Source organism: Canis aureus, chromosome 18 (genome assembly GCF_053574225.1).
Source record: "Canis aureus isolate CA01 chromosome 18, VMU_Caureus_v.1.0, whole genome shotgun sequence".
NCBI classification, from domain to species: domain Eukaryota; kingdom Metazoa; phylum Chordata; class Mammalia; order Carnivora; family Canidae; genus Canis; species Canis aureus.
Window position 1 is genome coordinate 3,313,606 of NC_135628.1, and position 12,459 is coordinate 3,326,064.

The window sequence follows — 12,459 nt, forward strand, 5'->3', positions numbered from 1 at the left end:
GCACAGAGGTTTAGCGCCGCCTGCAGCCCGGGGCCTAATCCTGGAGACCCGGGATCTAGTCCCATGTCGGGCTCCCTGCATGGAGCCTGCTTCTCCCTCTGCCAGTGTCTCTGCCTCTCTCTCTCTCTCTCTCTCTCTCTCTCTCTCTCTTTGTCTCTATGAATAAATAAAATCTTAAAATAAATAAATAAATAAATAAATAAATAAATAAATAAATAATAAATAAATAAATAAATAAAATTAGGCTAGCAATTATCTTGTTTACTTGAATAAACATTTTTTTCAGAATAATCATTTGAAATTAATTATTTCCAAAATAAAATAAAATATAAAAATTAATTACTTTCACTATTTTACACTAATTTTTTGTTTTATCTTTGCTATTTTTCCTTTTGCTTACTTTCAGTTCATTTTGTTGTAAACTTTATATATTTTCAGTTTGAAAATTTAGCTTAATCATCTTTAGTCTGTTATATTTTTGCATATAAATATTTAAAGTTTTCCTATCCCTATGATCACCACTTTAATTGGGACTCACAGATATTAAATATTCAGTATTTTCATTATTACTATGCTTCAGAAATCCTGCAATTTTGGTTTGATTTCCAGTTTGACCCAAGAGTTGCTTAATGGAGTTTTTAATTTCTCGATGAAATGATTCTTTTATAAGTAAGGCATTTTAATCATCATAAAGTAATTTCAAAAATAGATTTCTAAGCATACTTTTTACTTTACAGTAGAATTAGATTAACAGAAAAGCTGTGAAGACAGTACAGGGACTACTCAACACACAGTTTCCCTATCATTAACATCTTGCATTATATAATGCATTTGTTACAATTAAGGAACAAACATTAATACATTAATATGAACTAAAATCAATATTTATTTAGATCCTTAGTTTTTTACCTAGCATTTTTTTTTTTTGCTTTTAGTATACCATCTAGAATACTAACTAAATTGCCTTTTGTAGTCCTATCTCCATAAGCATCTCTTAGAAACTGTTTCTCTCAGATTCTCTTTTTGATTACCCTGACAATTTTGAGGAATATTGATCAGGTATTTTGTAGTATGTGGCTCTACTGGAATTTATCTAATATTATAGCATAGTCACGGTTAGATTAGGGTTATGGACCTGAGGGAGGAAGATCATACAGATCAAGTACCATTTTTCCCATATGTATCAAGGGTACATACCATCAACATGGCTTATCACTGTTGATGTTAACATTGATCACCTGGCTGAGGAAATGTTTTCCAGGTTTCCTCTTATCCATTCTGTATTCTTTAGAAAGAAATCCCTAGACAGAGACTAATTTCAGGAGTAGGAAGTTATACTCTATCTTTTTGAATGCAAAATATGTACATAAACTATTTGGAATTATTCCTCATGAGAGTTTTATCTCTTCCACTCTGTTATTATTTATTCAATCTTTTACTTATATCAATATGGGAACATGGATATTTTATACATTTTGGTATGATACTATTTTATTTATTTTCCAGCTGAATTGTTCCAGCTTTGGCCACTAGGAATCCTTGTATTTGGTTTCTATATCTCTTTGACATACTCTTCATCGTAGTGATTTTTTTTTTTTTTTTGAGTACTGCCTTATTTTCTGGCACTATGGGATACTCCAGGTTTATTTTGTATATTTACTACCCAGTTTTAAATTCAGATATTTATCCAAAGACATCTATCTTTACCCTTTGAGAATAGAACCTTTTTATGTAGAATGCTCTAGGTGTATTTAAAAATGATTGTTTTCTTCCTTTATCACTCCAAAGCTAGAAAAGACATATTTTACAGGTTTCTCCTTCTCCTGAAAATCAAAAATCTTTCTTGGATTTTCTTCATGACAATTTCTCAGAGGTTCCTGGAGGTAAAACCTACTATTATGATGTCCCCATAATAATGAAGTCCCAAGAACTTCTCAGTGTCATGCTCTAGTACACCAAGTCAACAGTAATTCATCAAATGTAAAGTATGAGTTCCTACCAGTTTATGGCTCCAGTGGCTTGAGTTCTAAGTAGTACATCTATGTTATGACTGTCTGGATTTTCCTGTATTTCAAGGTTTCTGAATGGTAGTTTGCCCTGAAAATTCAATTCTGTTATGGGACCATGAAGTGTCACTAATTTTTCAGTTTAGCTTTTTTGTTTTGTTTTGTTTTTATAATGGCAGTTGTAAATGTCATGTGCATGTCAGATCTGAAACTGGAAGTTCAGTAAGTTCTTTTAAAAATTATTTTTAATATACACTTACAATTTTTTAACATTTATAAACTTTGGAAATACAATAAATACCAAAAATTTCCTCCTGAATTACTTGAAAATAATGACATAATGACACATGATCGATCTCCTTTCTGGGTTTGGAACTTCTTTCTGAGAAAATGAGAAACCTGCCTGTCTCCAATTACCCTTAATGTTATATATAATTCTATCACCTCATCTCATCCTTGGGTAGCTGATCTCCTATCTCTGCCAATATATCCTCCCATGTTAAGACATTTTCTTTATTCTGCTTTGACTCTATGTCCATATCTCGCACTTAAATGCCCTCTGAGTCACATTAGATCATGCCAACCAATCCCTCCATTAAAAGCCTGCTTCTCATTGTAATTGGGCTTTGGCATCCCTGTTGGACTGGACTATGCCATTGCATGTGAGCCACTCTGCCTATTTACCTTCTGACGCTATGGACCAGGCCACTGGTCTCTAGGAACACTTTCTTTACTCTGCTTGTGCCTCCTACTCTCCACAATAGGTCACCTCCTCATATTTTGGATTTTGTTGACTTTGGGTTTTTGCATAATATGTCACAAGACTCAGATATATGTACTTCCATCACTCTTGTAATATGTTCTTTGAGAACAATTCTAAATGTTAATATTTAAGAATTCTGTTGCAGGAGTGGTTGTATAGCTTCTATTACAGCATATCTTATGCAGATATAAAATGCATATACCAGAGGCACTGAAGAATTTATGAAAGTAGACAGCAGATAGAAGTCAGCATATTAAGGAAGGGATCAACATTAGTTGAATATCTTGTTTTAAAGGCTTTGACTGTACGGAATGACTCATTCTGCACCATGCAGATAACTAACATTTAAATAAACACATTTGCTGGCTTAAAGAAGTAGAGGACGAAGTCCAGGAAAACCACATCCATTTCTGTTGGAAATTGAGAAGTTAAATCTCAGAAAGAAGAAGGCCAAAGAAGGAGGGTCCAAATTCTGTAAAACCTCTTTCTCATTCTTTGGCTGACATCTGGAATATGTAAGCACAAGGAACAACTTCCACTGGGAATTCTGCAAACCGTATTCGGCGCAGGTTATCAGTAGCCAAATTACTCCTTGAAAGTAAGAAATCCAAATTTGCCAATAGGAAGTAAAACTAATTTAGATTTCCAGGGTCCATATCTGCCAGTGAGAATAATTCATAGGGAATAAAGATTAATTACCTCAACATGTATTTTTCCTGCCCGACACCAGCCTCAAAGTAAGAGACAAGATAGCTAATCCATCCCGATATGTGTTCCCAACTCTCAAATAATGTGGTTTATGTACATTCCTTTCTGCCACCTGTAGCCACATTATTGTGACAATTAATAGATGCCACATAACTTTCTGTAGTAAGCTGAGGCTGAGTGGTGGCTCTGTATTTTCAATAACATTTTATTTTTGTAGATCAAGGCTTTTCTTAGAAGTAAATATTTTCACTTACTGTTTTCATTAAAAATTAAAGGTAAATTAGAGGATACTACTGGGTTAAACTAATTTCTCATAGTTGTACTGATCTACAGTATTTCTGTTTCTTCTAATCATAGAGTAGGACTGCATTTCACTCTAATGGCTAATGAGATATGCGTATGAATGACACGTGAGATCTCTGGAGTAAAGCCTTCAAGAGTCAGTGCACACTCTTCTGCCTTCCCCTTCCCATTTCCATAGTTACAAGTGATTTTCTAGAAGTAGACATTTGTGTCTCCCTGATAGAAGATAACACAGGGAGAGAGTAAGGTATAAGAAAAAGAAAGAACAGCAGCATATTCTCTGTTTTCACACAGACACACAGAAGACAAGTACTTTCACAGACTAGGACTGGAAGGGAAAATAATGTAGGTCATCAAGAAAAAGAATAAGCTAGAAAATGAGAGAGGGATGATAATGTGGTTCATCTGGTAAGTGTTGATTGATTCTGAATAATTAAACAGAAATTTTCTAAATTCTCCATTCCTGAATGTAAACAAAAGACATGCTCAAATGGTCTTTATGAAGAGTCTCTATATAGCCATATATGAATGTCAGTTTAAAAAGTGGCTTTCTAGAACACTCAATCATACAGAGTGTAGATAACAACTGAATTATTTACCAAGCAAACCATGAATGCTGAAAAACATCATTTTTCAAGATGGTTGCATACTATTTAGATATAAGAAAACACTCACCACGTGATAGCTGTAATGCTTATAGGAGAGTTCTATACTTGGTATTTTAAAAAGCAGTAAAGGTCTCTTCCAGTGTCTTTATATCTCCCTCAATATAGCATAAAAATGAAGACTTAGCAGAAATGAATAAGGATTTCATTTGAGTCAAAAGTATTTCTGACTCTAAAATATTTACAGTACTGTCTCCCCTCTACCTTTAGAAAGTTAGGTGTTTTGGCTAGCACAGAAAAGTTAACCAATATTTCATCAATATGCTCCTTCTTTCCATATGAGGACAGAAAATGACTTCCCACGTTCAAAGAAAAATGAAAATCACTGATGTTCTGTAAATAATTCAAACCCCATATGCAAAATAGATCATCAATGTGCTTATGCTAGGAAATGAACAAAGCTAAATGTAAGAGAGCTCTGACGATATAAATTGAAGCAGTCCTACTTCACTGAATATGGAACTGAGGAAACATGTAAAAATATGAGAAAATGTGAGCAATAAATATAGCAGTGACAAATATGAGCAAAAGTTCCCTAAAATGTTCAATTATTCATCTTAGCTTTTCATTTTGTACATGTGAGGAAAGAGATCTTGAATATAAAATTCTAAAACATACAAGCCTCTTATTCTCTTACCTGTTTGACTACTCACCCTTATAATGGGATGTGATAGAAAAGTTATTTTTCTAGACAGATTTTGCTCGGTTGGACATCCACAGAGCATAATTTTCTATTTTCTATGGGCCAACAAGTAGGAGCTTTATGTATTAGAATTCTTTAGGAGCACAAGTCTTCACTTCAAGTAAAATGTGTTTGCCTCCCTTGCCGCTCTATCAAGTTTATTTATGCAAATACTATTGAATGAATCCAGACTTCTAGACTCCCTGTGTACTCCTGTCCGTCGCTATTGCCTTTCTCTAAAAATATTCTAAAGATTTCTGTTGAAATGTCTAGACAGGTATAATGACACCTAAAAGAAGAAGAAGGAGGAGGAGGAGGTGGAGGAGGAGGAAGTAGGAAAGGAGGAGGAGGAGGAGAAGAACCAGAAACGCTTTTCACTTATTAAATGCTTAGTAGGTCTGCTATTTGCCTAGCCCTGGTTCAGGGTATTACAGGGTATTTAAAAATATTTCTGACTTGAACACTTTGCCTGTAAGTATTTGTGAAGAGGAAATAAAGTGTCCAAAAATGTGTTTCAGATAATGAACACAAAGAATGCCAGAGGGGAAAATAATTGGGAAAACTTCACTGAAAATATGGACTCTAATCACTTGTCAGTTATCCCGTACCTCATATGATCAAAACAATGCACCAGATGTGTGAGTGACACAAATTCTATAAATAAACTATAGGATAATTTGGATGTGAATACATCCCATAATTGAGATACGACTCAGGAGGTCTGAGGATACAGTTGAAAGATCGGTATAAAATTTCAGTTTCTAGAAGGCTTGTAAAGGAGGTTATATTTCAGTAAAATACAGCTTTAACATTCTGCAACCATGACAGATGAGTATGAGTTTGACTGGAAGAGAAGACAATGAAATGACACACAGAGAGACTAAAATAATGTAGCTGAAGGGGCTACGATACAACTAGAGAACTGCTTGGGGGGGCGATGGTTCAGTATGACTGAAATTTAGGGGGGATTTCTGCATGTTAAGGTATCCTGAATATAAACTATAGCACTCATGATCATAGCATACGTGAATATTTAATAAAATATACTTTAGACTTCAGTTTATAGACCGAAGTGTCATTCTCATTTTTTTTTTCACAAAAGACTAAAAATCCAGCTCTGAAACTAGTATAGAAGATAAACTGGAGATAGAAGTTAATACATATTGTGTTTATCTGTTATTCATACCCATATTTTTGTGTAATAATTATTTTGAGGTGTTTGAAGGAAGCCTAATTACCTGGTATGTTACTAAGCCTCATGTTAGAAGAAACCAAAATCTGAGATAGAATACAAGGATGTTGAGAAGGGTCATGTAACAAAATAAATCAATTTTTTTTTGTGGTCAAATAAGCTTGGTAAATGCTGAGTTCCAGAAAATTAAGCAAGAGTCTTCGCTAGAGGACGCAGGATAAAATAAAGCATATTTTTTTTTCAAAAGATTATTTCAGGCAGGAGTCCTAAAATGTTTACACTTCCAAAAACAGCTTTAATGGAGCATCTTAAGGGAACAGTGTTCTAAGGAACACATTTTGGAAGCATAGCTTTTAAATTATTAATTTCTATTACCCAAAACTTCCTATAAATGCTAAGTCAAAAGAGATGAATCCAATTAAAGAAAAAGAGTGAGATGGAAAGTGACTATCCTATGATGCTTCTACCCTTTTACCTCCTCTATCAATGTCACACGTGGCTATCTTAATTCCTGAATATTTTAGGAAGCCTCTAAAGTCAGCATGCTTTCGCTGTCAAGACCTTCTCCTCAGAGTCTGCTGAATCAATCTGCAAAAGCCAAGAGCTACTCTTGCCTACAAATTTTTGATAATACATCAACTGTGCCAGAATAGAGAACCCATCACAGTTCTTCTCACTGAAAGAGAGCTTAAGTGTTTCCCTCTGCTATTATTTTTAACACCTTAATTGAAATACAGTTGCTAGGAGGCACACGAAACATACTTAATGTGTACAATTTGATGAGTTTGCATATTTACAAATATCTGTGATACTATCACCACAGGGAAGGCGGTAAGTGTATTCCACACAACCACAAACTTCCTTGTGTCCCTTCATTTTCTCTCGTGGTTAGAACACTGAAATCTTGACGTGTTAAGTATAGGCAAGGCGTTGTGCAGATTTCGAGAACTTAATCCAACTACCTAGCACAGCTGAGAACCACGACTCCCTATTGCCCCACCTTAGCAACACCAAGTACTGTTTGTTGTATTTTCTGCTTTATGAATCTATTTTTAAATACCTCATGAAAGTGGAATTATACAGAATTTTTCCTTCTGTTACTGGATTATTCCACTTAGCATAATGTCCTCAAGGTTCATTTGTTAACACCAATGGCAAAAGTTCCTTGTCTTTTGAAGGTTGAGTAGGGTTCCATCGTATGTATACACCACAATCTGTTGATCCATTCATCTGCCCATGAAAACTCAGGCTGCTTCCACACTTTGGCCCCCGAAAAAATGTTGCAGTAACACGACGGGGGTGCAGATATCGCCCTGAGATTCTAGTTCAGTTCTTTCAGGTATCCCTACTTCCGATGTGGGCATGTGGACAAACGGGCAGCCTCTACTTTCGGTGGCATACAAAAGGGTACAGTCGCTGTGAAAAACAGTACGTAGGGCTCCTCAAGACATTAAATACAGAACTATGATATGCCCTTCCTTATCAAAGAATACTGAATATGGCAAAGGGAACGCAGGAGGAAAAAAGCATCAGAAATTTAAAGCAAAACAGGGACCTAGGGCATTAAGAAAAAAAACAAAAAACAAAAAACAAAAACAGTGGGGTAATTAGAGAATTTCTCAGGCCCACATTGGAAGTACAGGGTCAGCACCCGCAGAAGATCATGAGTGTGAGGGAAACAGCACTATCGTGTAGAGACATGTCTGAGAGGCTATTTTTCTTAAGTCACTTCAAAACCCAGATACGCCAGAGTCTTTTCTTCTTTGCATCTCTGCATTTGGGCCCTTCAGCTGGGAAATGTGACCTGTCTGGACCAATTCAGGGAAGCATCACCCTTTTCAGAACGCAACGCCCATGACTACGAGTTCCGGGCCTGTGTGCTGTCATACAGTGTCACAGCAAGAGGCTGGCCCACGGGCTGGGAGGGACGGGATAACTAACCCTCGCACTGGGAAATGTTTTGCAGATGTTCACTGAGCGCACCAAGTCTACCATCCAGTGGCTTTGACATCTCTTCAGAGAAGGCAAGGTTAGACAAGTTCAGGGCTGCAAAGATTTTACCAAGAACATCAAAAGCACATACGATTTATCTACTGGGAAACATTTTAGTTGCAACTGAGTTTGTGACTCAGTGCTTCTCCTCACACATTCTGAGGAAGGGCCTCATTTTCTACTCACATAAGCTCCACTGGAAGACAGAAAAGTAAAGTCTCCTGCAAGTCACTGTGGAGGAAGAAACTGCTCATCATAATTCACTCCTACCGGGCTTTTCACTCTCTAAAGAATTTTACCTGAATGTTAAATCTGAGAGAGTAGAGTGACCTAAAAAAAAAAAAAAAAAAAAAAAAAAAAGAGAGAATTGTATAAAAGGCAGGCAGGATTAATTCTTCGGGGATGCACAGAGCATAATATAAAGCAATGTGGCCTAAATGTCAGGGGTACAGAGCAGCAGACGCGGACTGGGATGGAAGAAAGCAATCGGCGGCAGCATGACTCTGAAAGAACACATGGTGTGGCTGCAAGGGTAAGAAGGAGCGTTTCTGGAGACAGACACAGGCTCTACTGGAACAATCTAAAATAGTAATTTGTCAAATGGCTCACAAGAGTGTCAGAACAGAAGGGGCAGCTGGTCACTGGGTATTTTATCACAGTTGTACATATGGGGCATAATAATAGCAACCAAAATCAGCAGTTGAAGGACAAACACATAATTGCAATATAAATAAGATAGATATTCATGTAAGGGTACATTAAATCAACCCCAGCTATCCCAGTTAACGTCGCCTTACATTTTTATTCTCTCCTACCACGTGTTTGTGTAACACGATACACTTAAGATGAAGCAGTCTTGCATGAGATGCATAAACTCCATAAGTTCCAGGGTCCATGACTGTGTTTTTCTGGTCTATTAAAATGTTCGATTAATATTTATTGAGTGAGTGAATATGGATTAGTGCATTTAAAAAATTTTTAAGGTCTTTAAAAAAAATATCCACATGTAATCCTCCTCTACTCAGAGGTGAGAAGAAAACCCAGAACAAAGAATTCTTCACATAATCTCCCCCAACTGGTTTTAAATTACTTTATACATAAGATTAAATAATAATTATGGAAACTTTCTGGAATATAATGTAAGGTTATGTTCCCCTAACTCTAGAAAAGAAACAAAAACATCTAGGTGTTTCTTTTGTTTACTAACTATCATAGAGGATTTCGAGCAGTATGCAAATAGTGGTAAGACCAATGTTTCTAAAGGAAAAAGAAATCCAAAAGACAAGCGAAATATAAGGAATACCAGAAATTCCATATATTTTTTGGGGGGCGAGCCAACGTTAGAGAGCTGTTGAAGCAACTGCAGAGCAGCAGAAGGTTAATAGGAAGTCAGACTGTCAGATCGATAGAGAACATCCAAACTGAAGTACTAAAAAAGAATAATAATTACAGTAACATGATCTAACATGTTGGATAAAAAAAATGTGTCAGAGGGATGGACTCATAAAGCAATAATCAAAGAGATAAGAACTCTTATCTTAAATATTCCAAAACTGATGAATAAAATTAACCCAAATTCTAAAGGGTCTACAGACTCCAGATAGAAAAAAAAAAAAAAAAAAGTGAGTAGTGAATTCCACAATGGAAAGAGATCCTTAATATGAAACCATGTAAGCCACCGGGATTGTCAATTCACTAACACATTTAAGGTGTTGAAAAGGGGTGTTTGGGTGGCTCAACTGGTTAAACATCCCACTCTTGGTTTTGGCTCAGGTTTTGATCTTATAGGTCTTGAAATTGAGCCCTGCTCTGTGCCCAGTGGGTACTCTGTTTGAAGATTCTTTCCCTCTGCCCCTTCCCCACTCTCTCTTACATGTCCATGTGTGCACGCTCTCTTTTTCTCCAAAATAAATAAATCTCTAAACAGAAAGTGCTGACAGAAAATAAATCTCAACACAAATTAGCCTACTGAGTCAATGAAATCCCAAACAGCCAAAAGATGTTTTATGAAAAAAGATAAGCTGATTTAAAATATGTACATAATACAACCTAGAATAATCCAGGTTATGGTGGAGATCACTTATACTACCAAGTAATCATGACTTAGACCTAGGATTGAGACAGCATGATCTGGCACAACAGAAAAATGGACCAATGAAACGTAAGACACTCCAGAAACTGACCCACCACATAATGATCATTTGATTTACAATTAAGGCCCCACCATAATTCAACAGGAAAAGTGCCATATTTTCAATAATTGGCCTGGAGCTCAGGACTGGAATCCAACACCAGCTGTAGGGAAAGCCTGGTCACTCTTGGAAGAACAAAACTGGACACAGAAGCTACTGCAGGATGCCAGAGGGCAAGGGAGCACATCAACACAATCCACTTGGATCACTTCCACAGTCATATCCTCAGGTTTGGCATTTCTGAGCTGGTCCCACAAGGACTTGGTATTTTCCGTGAGCAGGACACAAAAGGCTTCTCCAACACAGTTAGGAAGCTTGACCATCACCCAAACACTTGGTAGATTGCTGCCATCTCTGATTACACACAATAACCACCCAGCATTTACATTTTAACCCTAAAGATAAATTGGACTTAGTAGGCAGACCACTGTCAGCTGATCTCCCTTAACCAGCAGGAGAGTGTGGGGAAAGAAGAAGTATCTCCGATCACCCACTAACCATCTCTCAAGCCAACTACATCAATTAAATATCCACATGTAAAGGGGGCACCTGGGTGGCTCAGCGGTGGAGCATCTGCCTTCCACTCAGGGCATGACCCCAGGGTCCTGGGATCGAGTCCCACATCAGGCTCCCCACATGGAGCCTGCTTCTCCCTCTGCCTGTGTCTCTGCCTCTCTGTCTCATGAATGAATAAATAAAATCTTTAAAAAAGAAATATCCACATGTAAAAATATTGATAGTCTGGACACATCACATAAAAACTCAAGTCCAGATAAATAATAGTTTCATATGTGATCTCATCTTGCAAAAATTAACCTATGTATACATTTATAATTTATATACTTTTTCTAAATGCATAAAATTCACTTTAAAATACCTTTGTATATCTCCTTCCAGTTATTTTACTGTATATATATATATATTTTATTTTTTAGATTATGAAAACTATGCCTATAACATAAAACAGTATTTTTTATTATAAAATTACTACACATTCACTGTAGAAAATCAGTATTTCTATATGACTTTTGTATGCTTATGTGTGTGAATTAAAAGTATAAGTTTTTAAAGCAGCACTAATAAAGCCATAGTTAATGACACCAGAAGGAAGAAAATTTAGTGCTTCGTGATTTTATGATAAACATCTACCACTGTAACAATTAGTTTATTAATCTTATCCAATTAGATAAATGATGGAGACAATTAACATTAGTTCCAAAGATACAAAATATGACGACTCAGTTTCTTGACCAGTTAGTCATTCTGTTGTACCTCTCATTTCTATTTTTACTACTGAATGCTGGTTTTTATTCTGCTTTTCCTATCTATTTTCTGATCTCATTTTATCTCACCTATGTCATGCTGATATTTTCCTGATTTCCAGGTTTTGTTTTAAAACACGAAGTTTAAAATAATAAATAAATGAATAAATAAATAAATAAATAAATAAATAAATAAATAAAATGTGAAATTTTAAAAGTATAAATATTATAGAAGGATATAAAGGTATTTAAAAAAATTATAGGGGCACCTGGGTGGCTCAGTAGGTTAAGTGTCTGCCTTCAGCTCAGGTCATGACCCCAGGGCTCCAGAATCGAGCCCCACATTAGGCTCCCTGCTCTACGGAGAGCCTGCTTCTCCCTCTGCCTCTCTCCTCCTCTCCACTTGTGCTTTCTCTTTCTCACTCACTCTCTCTCAAATAAGTAAATAAAATCTTTAAAGAAAATAAAAAATAAAAATAAAAAAACATAATAGATGTGGATAAAATAAGCATGAAAAATTTATCATAATCATCAAAATCTCACTCCTAGGAGTTAATCCCTGAGTAAGATTGTGTGTGTCTATGGTGGGTATCCCCGGACCCCTTTTTCTAGATTAACTTATAAATCACAGGTGTCAAAAATCATACTCTGCACACTGATTTTCTATTTTTAAAATAAGTTTATTGCGATATGA

At 36.0% G+C, this 12,459-nt stretch overlaps 1 long non-coding RNA gene across 2 annotated transcripts in view; it reads left to right on the plus strand.

The window, feature by feature from the left end:
- The first annotated feature begins 8,237 nt into the window (after positions 1-8,237).
- Positions 8,238-12,459, plus strand: part of LOC144288232 (uncharacterized) — a 36,212-nt gene continuing 31,990 nt past the window's right edge. For both annotated transcript variants that reach the window (XR_013356201.1, XR_013356202.1), the window contains exon 1: positions 8,238-8,843. This is a non-coding gene — a long non-coding RNA (uncharacterized LOC144288232). The remainder of the gene's footprint in view (positions 8,844-12,459) is intronic.